The sequence below is a fragment of the Dipodomys merriami genome, unplaced genomic scaffold, assembly GCF_024711535.1.
Source record: "Dipodomys merriami isolate MVZ:Mamm:240054 unplaced genomic scaffold, mDipMer1.0.p SCAF_36, whole genome shotgun sequence".
In the NCBI taxonomy this organism is placed as follows: Eukaryota; Metazoa; Chordata; class Mammalia; order Rodentia; family Heteromyidae; genus Dipodomys; species Dipodomys merriami.
Genome location: NW_027205159.1, coordinates 6,281,743 through 6,294,472, shown reverse-complemented (window position 1 = coordinate 6,294,472; position 12,730 = coordinate 6,281,743).

The following is a 12,730-nucleotide window of genomic DNA, read 5'->3' as shown; positions in this document are numbered from 1 at the left end:
GTGCATACCAGTTTAAGCATTTTGAACTCAGCCTGAGTACAGTCTTAAAATTTTTATTGCTCAAGGCTGGCACTGTACCACTTGAGCCAACCTAGGCCAGAAAGTCCATATAAGACTCTTTTCTCCAATTAACCAGCAAAGAGACAGAAGTGGTGGTGTGGCTCTAGTTGTAAAACATCAGCTTTGAACAAAATATTTAAGACTCCCTCAGTTCAAGCCCCATGACCTCCACTCCCCACCCCACACACGACAAATCCACATCCCCCCCCCACACCCCCCCACACGCAAACAAATAAAAACAAAAGTGACCATCAGGGATGATTCTCATTTTCCTCAATCGTGGCTAAATCTGATTCTCTCAGTCTCTTTAGGGGTTTGCCATGATGACAACCTTGCAAAGAGATGCTCCTGCACATCATTAACTTGGCTATCCTAGTACACTTTAACTTGATTCCTGTTCTTTGGGAAATCAGCTGCACACATTCCCATACACAACATGAAGATGGTTATTAACTTGTCTATCCTTTATTGGATGAATTAAACCAAAGTTCTTTTGAGTTTTCTCGGAGACTCTATTGATGAGACTTTCATTGGCTTTATTTTTCATTCTTCTGCAAGGTATACTCCCTAATCTCCCACTCATTCCCACCTAGTTTTGGCTTGGTCAGTCAAGCTGCCGGTATAGATGTGAGGGTTCAAATCAATGCTCCCAACATGTAGCCTCTGTACCAGCATCAGTGTCACCAGGAAATTGGTTAGAAATGCCAAGTGTTGGTCTCCAGGCTAAACCTCAGGTATTAAATGCCACAGGCTATTTTAGCAAATCTGCTGTGGGATTCTTATGTGTGTTTAAACTGGAGGATTATTTTTCAGTACTGTCTTTCTCCTCCCCTGGTGGGCAGAAACACTTTTTAGCCCTATTCATGTGGAGCATAAGGCTCTCTTCTGCATTGACCAATAGGATGCTGGCAAATACTGAAGAAACCTTCAACGTGCTGTTGTGGCTTGGGTGGCTTCCTGCCCTCCAAGGATTATCCATAAGAGGAAAACCTACTGGATCCAGAAGAGCATAGAGTTACAGAAACCAACCAGCCCACTTTCAAAAAAGAAGTGAAAGCAGAAGTAAAATCTTAAGAGGAAGACTCCATGTTAGATGGATAGTATCTTTGACACATTAAGAAACTTGTCCAGTGAGTGAACTGGATGAGGTTATTTTCCCCTGCATCTGGTACAACTCACTAACTAATTAATAAATAAACGGAGACAGGTGATTCAATGATTCTTTGGGGTTATATAAATTCCCAACCACCGTGAATAGTAAATAATTGTCCCATATTTTGTGCCATACTACTGCTGTCATTGTCTTGGTAACATCAGGACCTGGATCTCAGTGGAGAAGGGCCTAGCACTTTTTGAGATTGTCCCATCTAGGTATTTTAAATTGAGGGTATTTAATAACCACTTCAGTTTCATAAGCAATGGAACAACAGAGAATCAAATGGAGAAAGGAGAGGCCTTTAGATATTCACTGTAGAAAAGCCCAGAAAGACAGAAGGAACAATTCTGAGACAGAGTCTACCTCACTCATGTTTGAACTCAGATCCTACATTTTTCTTTCGCTTTTCTCATAAGTTCACCATAGATTAACTGTCTTTACTGACCCGTTGATCTGATCAGTTCTGTCTAGAATACTCATGAGTGACCCTTCTGCCTGGACATCTTTTTTCTTCAATTTCAATTTCTGCAGGATTCCTCTTGGGTTTTTCAAATAAGATCCCATCTCATAAAATAATCATTCATTGTGTATGTAGACACAGTCTACGTAATGGAAATATTTTCTGAAAATATTCATTAACTGATAAACTTTGAAGGAAACCATTATCTTTATTTGCATAAACCAATTTGTTTTTCTTTTATTTTTCTTTTAGCCTCACATCCCTTGTTCTCAGGTTTATATTCACTATTGGATATAAAATTAGTAAATATTTCACTTTTTCAAATTTTTTTCTCCTCTATGCATCCTCTACAGAATTTGTTCTTAAGTATTTTGTTAATGATAGCTATTCTAACTGGGAAGAGATGATACCTCCTCATGTTCTTGAGTGCCTTGAGTCAGGTCAGCAATGAGAACAAAAATCTGAACTTTATGAACTAAGGAAATACATCAAGTCTTAAAGGAACTGAGTTTTCATTAATGGGTGAGGAAGAATGGGATATGATTACTGAGGTGAGGGGGGTAGATACAATTTTCTGTATTCATCATCTAGATGGACTATGGAAATATAAGTTCTAGTGAATCAAGTGGATAAGAATTTAGAAAAGTCAGCAGAGGAAAGTACAGGAAGTAAAGAAACCAATGCTTTCTGAAACTGAGCTATTAGAATTCAGAAGGCCATTCTAAATAAGATGGAATATAGTGTCCAATGGAAACTACAAAACATCTGAATGAAAATATAGTCTGTGAGACTGGAGGTAAAATTAAATCTGTAACAGGAAAGATAAACCATTTAGAAGATGTTTACTTGCTTCTTTCACAAACAAGACAGGAACTTTTATTTTTTTCCCTGAAGATAGTTCCTTTGTCCCATATGTTTATGAATCTTTGAACATTCACAGTGGCAAGCAGAGTCAAATCACCTGCCTCCCCACACTTGCAACTGAACAAGCTCATGACTCACTTATAACTATGAGAATGCAGTGAAAAGGACAAATCTGAAGTCAGGAATAGCTTCATAGTCCATCTTACCACTGGAATACGTCATCTCAAAACTTTGGCTTATCTTGTAAATTGTCCTGCTGGCCTAAGGCAGCCATGCTGTTGGGAAGCCCAACTAGCCAGATGGTGAACAACCACATTCAGCAGCCTTGAGATCTAGAAAGTCTCTAGCTGTTGTATTTCCAGTAACCACATGAGAGCTCTTGAGGCAAACTTGTGACTATGGGATAAGAATGTACCATTCAATATTCTGGGTACATGGGAACTGAGATATAACAAGGTCATTGCTGTTTAAACTACTTCATTTTGGAGTGGGTGTTACAGCTTTGAATCATCACAGCACTAGTTTGGGGGACACTATTTCATATACTGAAGTACAGTGGTTAGAAAGCAAACATTCCTGGTTTTCAAGAAGTTCACAAATCAGTTAGAAAAACAGAAGATGAAGGTAATTTGAATAAACAAAACAGCTGCCAGATATATGGGATGGAATGACTAAATGTAATGGTAGAGGAAAGAAAAGAAGATGAAGTATGGCAAGAACTGTCTTAGTGTTTGGAGTGAAGAAGAAAGGAAAATATTTTGCATGCAGAAAAAGCATTGGTCTTTATTTACTTGCTATTGAAGAAGAAAAGGATTGAGAATGAGGAAATATTAGGAAGGAAGAAGTGATAGAGATAGAAGGAAACTAGTTTCAATGGAGACAAAAATAATGCAAAGGGAACAAAGGTGTTTTTGGTCAATTCCTAAAGATAGTCTAAATGCTGTTGCAATAATCTCCCTTTGGGGGGCACTCAGGGGTCATGCTTCCTTCCAGGTAGGAATTGTTAGAGTGGGCAGAACCATCCTAAAGTGGAGGTGTTCTAATGCCAGAAAGAAGAGCACAGTAAGTGACTAACCTCTCCCTCCCCCTACATGTGATTTCTAGTGTGTTAATCCTTGCACTGTCTCCCCTTATGAATTGCATATAGAAGTATTTAATGATGTGTGCTCAATGGGCAATTTTTAAAGCTACATAATTTACCTTTTCTTTCCCTAATTTTGCAGAGAGAAGCGCCACACATCATACCACATTGGAGCAGCCTGGATGTGATAAAGAGAACAATGAGTCACTATTAGACACTTCATGCTGAAACAGGGTCCCTGAACCCTAATCATCATGACAGAATGCTGGGGAGTTTCACAGATCTAAGAACGAGTGAGTGAAACCTGTTAAAGTAACCGCATCAAATAGGTCTCAGGCCAAGTCTTGGAGAGTGCCCCCCACGTCACCAGACTTCCTGTGACATGAAGGGAAGAAATTTTACAAGGTCAGTGCCATAAATGAAGAGGAACAAAGGAGGTATTCTTAAATTGATTCAGTAGGCTAGAAAAGAGACATGAAGAATATGTCCAGCTGGACACCAGTGGCTCTTGCCTCTAATCCCAGTTTATTCAAGAACTGAGATCTGAGGATTGTGGTTCAGAACTAATCTGAGCAGGAGAGTCTGCGAGACTCATCTTCAATTAATCATAAAAAATGTTGAAGTAGAGCTGTGACTCAGGTGGCAGAGTGCTAGCCTTGAGCACAAAAGGTTAGGGATAGTGCCCAGACCCTAAGTTCAAGCACCAGGACTGGCACATGTATACATAAAAAATATGCTCAGTAGCACTGGAAAAACTTGATCCTATAAGAAGTCAGGAGGCACATGTGTAGATCTCTGACATTAATGAATATTAATAAATCAGGACAACTATGAATATTCAATATTCGTTTGATTCGACCAACCACAATGATTGACAACCATGATGACCAATGGTAAGGCATGTAATAGAATTGGTGGGGAAGAGAGACTGAACAGGGAGGAGGAGCTAAGTGTTCTAGTCTGGAAGACACACACACACACACACACACACACACACTCACACTCTCACCCTCCCCCTCCCCCCCCCACTCACTCCTGCTAGCTCTGCTTCCCAGACATTTCTCCATCAGAGCAGTGACAAAGCTGATAGATAGAAAGGGTCATGTCACCCACAGGTAAAATTTTCCATTTCTCCCAGGCAAGTTAGAGCAGCTCTTCATGTCCTATGGCAAATCCCTTTCAGAGCATTTATTCACTGTATTGAGCAGTTTCAAATTCAGACTTGTAATAACTGAAGGGCATTCTCACACCTGTGAGAGACTTCAGATGACCTCTTCAGGGTTGCCCTAGGAAATGAAGCTTTAGTCTCAGCTCAGTTCTTCATCAAGATATGTCTGCATCCCTGTATGGAAGCTGAAGCGAATGGTAGACACATATCCTAGATATCTTCTCTTGCTGGATGGAGATGATGTCACTGTATCTGGTCATATGGCTGGAATGCTGCAGGCACCAAAATTGTCAGTGGAGAAGCCTGAAATTCAAAGTGAGGAGAGAAAGGGGGAGGGCTCAAATTAGTAACCAAACATGCCTCTGTTTCCTAATGCTCATTCAGACAGAGGTTCAATGGCTGGAAATTATTGAAATGAGGCAGATGTCAAGGGATGCTGTGAATACAGCTTCTCTTGGCAGCAGTCATTGTTTGCCTGCACTTGCAGAATCCTAGTTAAATCTTCACATTGTAAAGAGTCTCAAAGTACCTGCTGCTACAAGTTTTCACTGTCACTGAGATGAATTACGGAGGGGGTTTAGAGCCCTTGGACTTGCTTGAGGCATTTCCCAATTTTTACATCGCAGGAAACCCTCCTTTCCACCTTCATCCCAATTAGGAGAATCCTTTCTGAAAATGATGCATCTTGTACTGACTCTCAGGAATGCTGATGGACACCAGGATGAAAACCAGAGTTGAAATAATCAGTTTCCATCCTTAGTATTATCAAGGCTGTGTTCTATTAGTGGAACCAACAGATGAAAGGTCTCTTATAGCTGGGCCAGCACCAGGCATAACCCTGAGGATTTGTTTCTATTGTTGTATTTGAAAGGTGACTCCGGTCCAGGCATTCTTAACTCTGAAAGATATTGGAGGTAGGGGGAGACCTAGGCCCTTTGTTCAACTCTAGAACCATAGAACTGCTTTGCAATGTTTCATTGGTTTGGAGAATGGTAGCACATCTTGAGAAAGAAATTGGTCATGCATTTTATTTGGCTCAGATGCATATAATGTGGACTATGTAGAGATGGTGAGCCAAGATAGACCACAAAACCAAGGTTTTCTTGGGTGGGAACAATGCCTTTACGTTTAGCCAGGATGCCTGAATGGACACAGGTAATACTGTGCAAAGCAGTTCTGTGAATTCTAGACTGTTGCTACATATAAAATGTGTATGTTTTCTTATTTCAACACTGTGCCATGATCGGAACCTTGGGAGGGCTCTGAGGGAAGCAGTTTCAAATATTTTGCCTGCTTTTCCATCATTGAATCATGAGACTAGGATAAGAAAAGAGGACCCGTGCTTCAAAACCTCTGCCTACACTTAAAAAATATTTTATTTTATTGTAAAGGTAATGTATAGAGTGTTACAGTTACATAAGCAAGGTAATGAGTACATTTCTTGTAGAACTCCCTAATTTTCTCCTACTTTCCCTCCTCCTGACTTCTCCCCCACCAAGTTGTAAAGTTCATTTCCAACATAGTGTCTGGGAGTAACACTGTTGCATTGGTTTACCCTATCTCGCCATTTTGTTGTTCCCCTTCCCTTCCCCAAATCAGATAAACATATATACAAGACACAGGATATGAAAAAAAAACAGTGACAACAGGGAATCAGCCAAAGATAAAAGAAGAAAGAAAAGAAATAACTTCACCCAGTATATTAAAAAGAAAATCTCTTTTTCCATATCTTGGAGTTTATTCGATTAGCATCATTTTATATGGTCATATATACATAGCTAGTAAGCTATCATGATTCTCTGCTAGGTCTATCCTAGATAACTACTAAGTATTAAAAATGAGGGAAACCAGGGAGCCTATGTTTCTTTGGGCCTGGTTTACTTCACTTAATATGATTTTTTCCAAGTCTTTTCGTTCCCTTACAAATGTGGTGGTGTCATTCTTTCTGAAGGAAGCATAGAATTCCATTGTGTATATATATACCACATTTTCTTGATCCATTCACTTACTGAGGGGTATCTGAGTTGGTTCCATATCTTAGTTATGGTAAATAATGCTTCAATGAACATCATTGTGCTGGTAGCTTTAGCATGACCTTGCAAAGAAGATAAATGTCCAGGAGTGGGATTGCTGATCATAGGGGAGTTCTATGTTTAGTCTTTTGAGGAATCTCCATACTGCTTTCCAGAGTGGTTGAACCAGCTTACATTTCCACCAACAGTGTAGTAATGTTCCTATTTGGCCACATCCCTACCAGCATCTGTTAGTATTTGTTTTCTTGATAATGGCCATTTCCATTGGGGTAAGGCAGAACTTCAATGTTGTTTTGATTTGCATTTCTTTTATGGCCAGAGATGTTGAATGTTTCTTCATGTATCCATTGGCCATTCTTATTTCCTCTCCAGAGAAGTCTCTTTAATTCTTTGGGGTGGTTGTTCCTTTTTTTTTTTTTTCATTGTGAAAATGCTGTACAGAGGGGTTGCAATTGCATAGGCAAGATAATGAGTACATTTCTTATCAAGCATTGTAGCCTCCTCCTTTGTTTCCCCTTCCCATCCCTTCCCATCCTCCCCCTTTCTCTCTCTCATCCAATCCTCCTCCTGCCTGTGGTTGTTTCTTTGAGGATTTGTTATTAGGGGTTTATGAGGCCCTAGTCTGTTGTATGTCTAGTGAAGATCTTCTCCCAATCTGTGGGCTTTCTACTTACCTTGTTAGCTATGTCCTTTGCCAAGCAGAAGTTCTACAGTTTAATGAAATCCCATTTGTTCAATCCTTCTTTGATTTGTTGTGTTTCTGGGTCTTTATTTAGGAAGCTTTGACCTGTGTCAAGGAGCCCTAGGCTCTATGTTAACTATTGAAATTAATCTCAGTATTGAAAGCATGAATGAAAAAAAGGTTGCCCATTTCAGCACCTGACACCATGTCATTTTAGTACAAGATTGTGAAAAACAAAAGAAAATGGTCTTGTTTGTGATCATTTGGGTAAATGCCCAAAATGGTTTCCCTTATTTGCAATAACTAGTATATGTCTGGGACAAGCAGAAAAGGTCAAATAAGATGCTATTAAGTGAAATGAACCCCAATATAGGAACACAAGTGGTTTTTTCTTTCTTGCTATTGTTTCTAACATATTTATAAGGTACCATGTGATTTTTTTGTTGCTTTGTATGTCTATCCCCCACAGTATAACCCCTGTTTTCACTGTATTTGACGTTGGTATAATTTGGGGAGGGGAAGGGAAAAAACAAAATGTTTAAATATAAATACATTGCAACAATAAAATTTACAAGACACTATGTTGAAAACAAACTTTGTAATTTAGGTGAGGGGGTTGAGGGGGGGTTGGGAAGGTGGGGGGAGGGGGGAGTGTAGAGGAGGAGGGAGGGAAGGGATGGTAAGGGAAAAACAAAGGAGGAGGCAACAATGCTTGATAAAAAATGTACTCATTACCTTGCTCATGTAACTGTAACCCCTCTGTACAGTATTTTCACAAAAACTTATTTAAAAATGACCTTCTTAATATTTACATTAGCTTTTACTGCATAAAGAACATTACTTTCAATATGTGGGGTTCCTTCTTTCCTTCACCAAAAATAGGGAGAAAAATAATCCCTTATATTGTCTTATATATGTTTGAAAAGATTAGGTATTTTTAAGTGTTAAACTTTTAGGTGCAATATAAAAAATAAATCAGATATACTTTTGATTTCACAAAAGAAACATTTATAATCTCACAGGATTCATTTTTGAGGAAAGAACAACTCATGAATTATTGCTCTCCTACATCATTAATTAGTTACTATCTGTCTATCTGTCAGGTTCACAGTTTTGTTTTTTTAATTTTCATTTACTTTCAGTCCTTTGAAAAGCAAAGAACTCTTTGGAGATTCAAATCAAAAGGAATTTTATTCTTAATTGTAATAAACTGGGCAAATTTAGATGATGTGTTAAACAACCTTTACAAGCCACTGTAAGAATCTGGCTTGGGTACAGATGACAACTTTGGATGGACCATGGATAATCTACTAGAATCATATCACTTAAAATGACTGTATCCATTAACATTTCTGTCTGAAAACATGCTTAGAATTTCTGAATCCATACATATATATGTATATTGTATACATATATATTGCTGATACTTCTGATACTTTGGCTTGAACTCAGGGCCTCATTTCTTCTCTTGGCTTTTTTTCGCTGAAGGTTAATGCTCTAACACTTCAGCCATAGCCCTACTTTCTGCTTTTTAATGGTTAATTGGAGATTAAAGTCTCACTGACTTTTCTTTCCCAGACGACTTCAAACTATGATCCTCAGATCTCAATATTTTGAATAACTGGAAGTTATTCCAGCCACCAGTGCTCTGCTTATTCATAGAATCTTTGTAGAGTTGAATATATGAAGTGTTTTTTAAATTTTACTACTGAGCTAAAATACCTATATGTTGGAAATTATTTCTGATTGCCAGAAGTCCTTATACAATGAGTAGAATGGCAATATATTGTTCCTAGATGCTTGCCTAGACATTGTACCAAATTGTGAATGTCACAGGTAACTTGTGTGACATACATCATGCTTATAAATGTTTGTTCTTTGTTAATTCTACTCTGTTTGGTTGTATAAGTTTCACACATGAAAGAACCAAAAACAGGTATAAAGATTCTCAAACAATAACAACAACCTGGTTATGGAACAGATTGGAATCTGAGTTTTATTCATCAAAGATATGATAAACCACACTGGACATTAATGCAGAAAACAGATTGAGCTTTTTAATGGAACATCAAATAAGAGTTTATTAGCATCTATTAGGTTCAACCCAAAGCTCAGGAATCAGCATTAATGAGAATCATATATCAGTCTGTCTGTTATTAGATAACAGTATCCCTCAAAACTAGCAAGCCATATAGTACTTTCTACTTTTTTTTCTTTACCTTTATCTTTAGAATTAGCTGACACTCTATCCTGTTACAGTGGCCTTAGTATTAGTAATAGTGAACCAATTTATAAACCCATTAGTGACACTTTTTCCAGAAGATAAAAACAGTCAAAATTATCTGGCAGCAATTAATCTTAATGGCTGTATGCAGTAAACAGCAATGGGCTAATTCCAGCTCTGTCAGCCCCATCAAACAATCCCGCATTAGGCAGCTTTTCAGTGATCCATTAAGCATATTCAGAACAACAACAAATTCAATGCTGAAGGCATATGCACTAAACATTACAACAGTGATCTTCTGAAGCCATCATTATCTCTTAAATAGTACTTCCCCCATGTATTATCATTATGCTGTACATTAGAAATACTTTGATTAAACTCCCTTAATTCATAACAGACAGCTGCAGACCATTTATGCAGTTAATCTCAACACAACAGCTCTTGAGGAAATATAACAAATGAAGGCTGCAAACTGGAAGTCATTACTATGAAAGATACTGGTTTCCTAGCCCTCTCAGAGCAGAGTGCATCATCAGGATGGGTTTGAGGCCGATGATAATAGGGATGAAGCCATTAATGACCTTCCACTTTCCAATACCATCTGCCCCTGGGGTGTTGGGCCCATAGATGGGGGAGGCTGGGCATGTGAGCAGCTAAGACTAGGCCATGTTTCCGGTACATGGACCAATTCAAGGACTCAACAGAGAAGAACCAAGCCATGTTAACCGTTAAAAAAAAAGGAATAAAAAGAATCCAGACATGGTTGGGGTTGATTTCATTGACTCTCAAAGGATATGGAAGAACTACTGTTTGCACGCTATCATTAGGAATAGTTTTGATCTTTTTCCTCAACAAGTAGTATCATAGTACTTGAGATGAAAATTTTCATACTTAGATGAAAATAATCCCTACTTAATTTCTTGCACAAATAATTTTTTTTTCCAATTTCAAGTTACTATCTAATTTTTAAATGTTATATTTATAATATTCTTTAAATAGTTGTACAAAGGAGATTCAGTTAAAGAAATCAGCTTATAATGAATCTTAGTCAATGTCAACCCTTCAGTCACTCTCTCCCATTTCTCCCAAACCCATTCAAACACTCAAGTTACCTGGTTCCATTTTTACATATGCTCATTGAATATCATGACTGCCTTCTCTCCCTCTTTCTCCATTTATCTGTCCCCTTCTTACACATCCCCTACCCCTCCCTGTCTCCTCTCCAACAAAGCATTCATTTTGATAAATGGCTCCTTGTTGTTCAGAGAAAGTTTCTTTTTCTAAGTGACAGTTTTACATAACAATTCAAAAAGTTTTGCATGCAGAAAAAATTCCTCCCTTCAAATTCGAGAGGCCACACCCCAATTTCATGTTAAGCAGAAGAAAATATTCACTGCCTGAAGGTGATGAACAAGAAATCTGTGCTAACTCCTTCCCCTTCCCGCTGCACCAACACAGACCCTTTCCTCTTCACAGGTAGAGAAACCATAAACATAGGCATGAATAGGCTCTATGTGCAAGGGGTCCCCGCCTCCCCTCATATAAGGTTTATTTCAAAGTCCTAAACCACAGACACCGTGTCTACCTTTTGATGAAATGGCCATGCAATTAAAACATAAATTTAAAGTCTCTTTGCTAAGTCTGACAGTATTTTCTGCTTTGGGGGGGGGGGTTAACTTATATGAATTAAATATTGATTTAAAATGTAAAGCACCATCGTTGTTAAGTGATAAGGGTCTAGTTTTCAGAGGGAAACACCAAATCCTGTGTTTGCTTATATTGACTGTCTAAAGAGATGTCCACAATCATGGCTAAATCGATACCTCTGCAAGATTCCATGAACACACGAATATTTATGTATCCTGGTCCATCCTCTTAGGTGGTCTTCGGGTTCAGACCTCTACCCACCCTCTCCCATTCCCTCTTACCTATTCCTGGAATTTGACCTTTTTAATAAATGACAACCCCGAGGAAACTTCCTTTATTTTCAATTTTTTTTTCCCTGTGAGGATGGTGCTTATGGCCCTTGTTTCTGAGACTGTGTATTGGAACAAACTCTGCCGGTCACTCCTGGGTACTTAAATGGCCTGACTTGGAACCACAGTGCAGATGTGGAGGGAGCAGGAATCTAACTAAGTGTTTGGAGCATAGGTTCTTATCAGATGCACTGGAAATCTCCACCTCCAATTGCTGAAGCACCAATAAGCTTGAGAAATAATGTCTCCTCCTCTAGAAGTTTGTAACACATAGCAACTTAGTTAGGGCGGAGAGAGGCTGTAGAGAAAGGAGGCCTGTTAACTGTGTTATTAACTCAGCATTCCCAAACCTACCCAACGAAGTTTCATGTTTGTTTTTTTTTTTTAATACAACAACTGTTACAGTCTATGAGGCACTGATTTTTTTTTATTTTACAGAATATACCTAGGGATATATTTATGTTTTTCTAAATTCATCCTTGTGGTATTTAAGCCTCAAGATTAATATATGTCAGGAAAGGCCTAGTTTGTAAATCAATTAGTTATAATTTCTTCTAATTTTTCTTGTGAGATTTGCTCTAGCTTAAAGATTTGGGATCCACAAATTTGCTTGACCTCAATTCTTGTCACTCGTTCTGAGAAACTAAGTTCAATCAGTAATGTTCATAAAGAAATGCTTCTGTTTGAGATATGTTTTCAACTAAGATATATATACATATATGACTGTATATATACATGTATCTGTATGTACATATATGTATATACATACTTATGTATGTGTGTAAATATATTTGTAACTGATGCTAAATGGATAATTCACAAATATGTAAATTATTTCTACTATAGAACATTATCTGTAACACACTATTCTCTAGATCTAGAGTTCTATTTGAACATTTGCATATACCATATCAATAGTTCTATCTAGATATATTTGCACATACCTGTATCTGTTCTTATTCAGGAACTGTCAGATTGTGGATGGGTACTTCCATATGTTAAAATCAAGTATACTAGTTGGGGGTG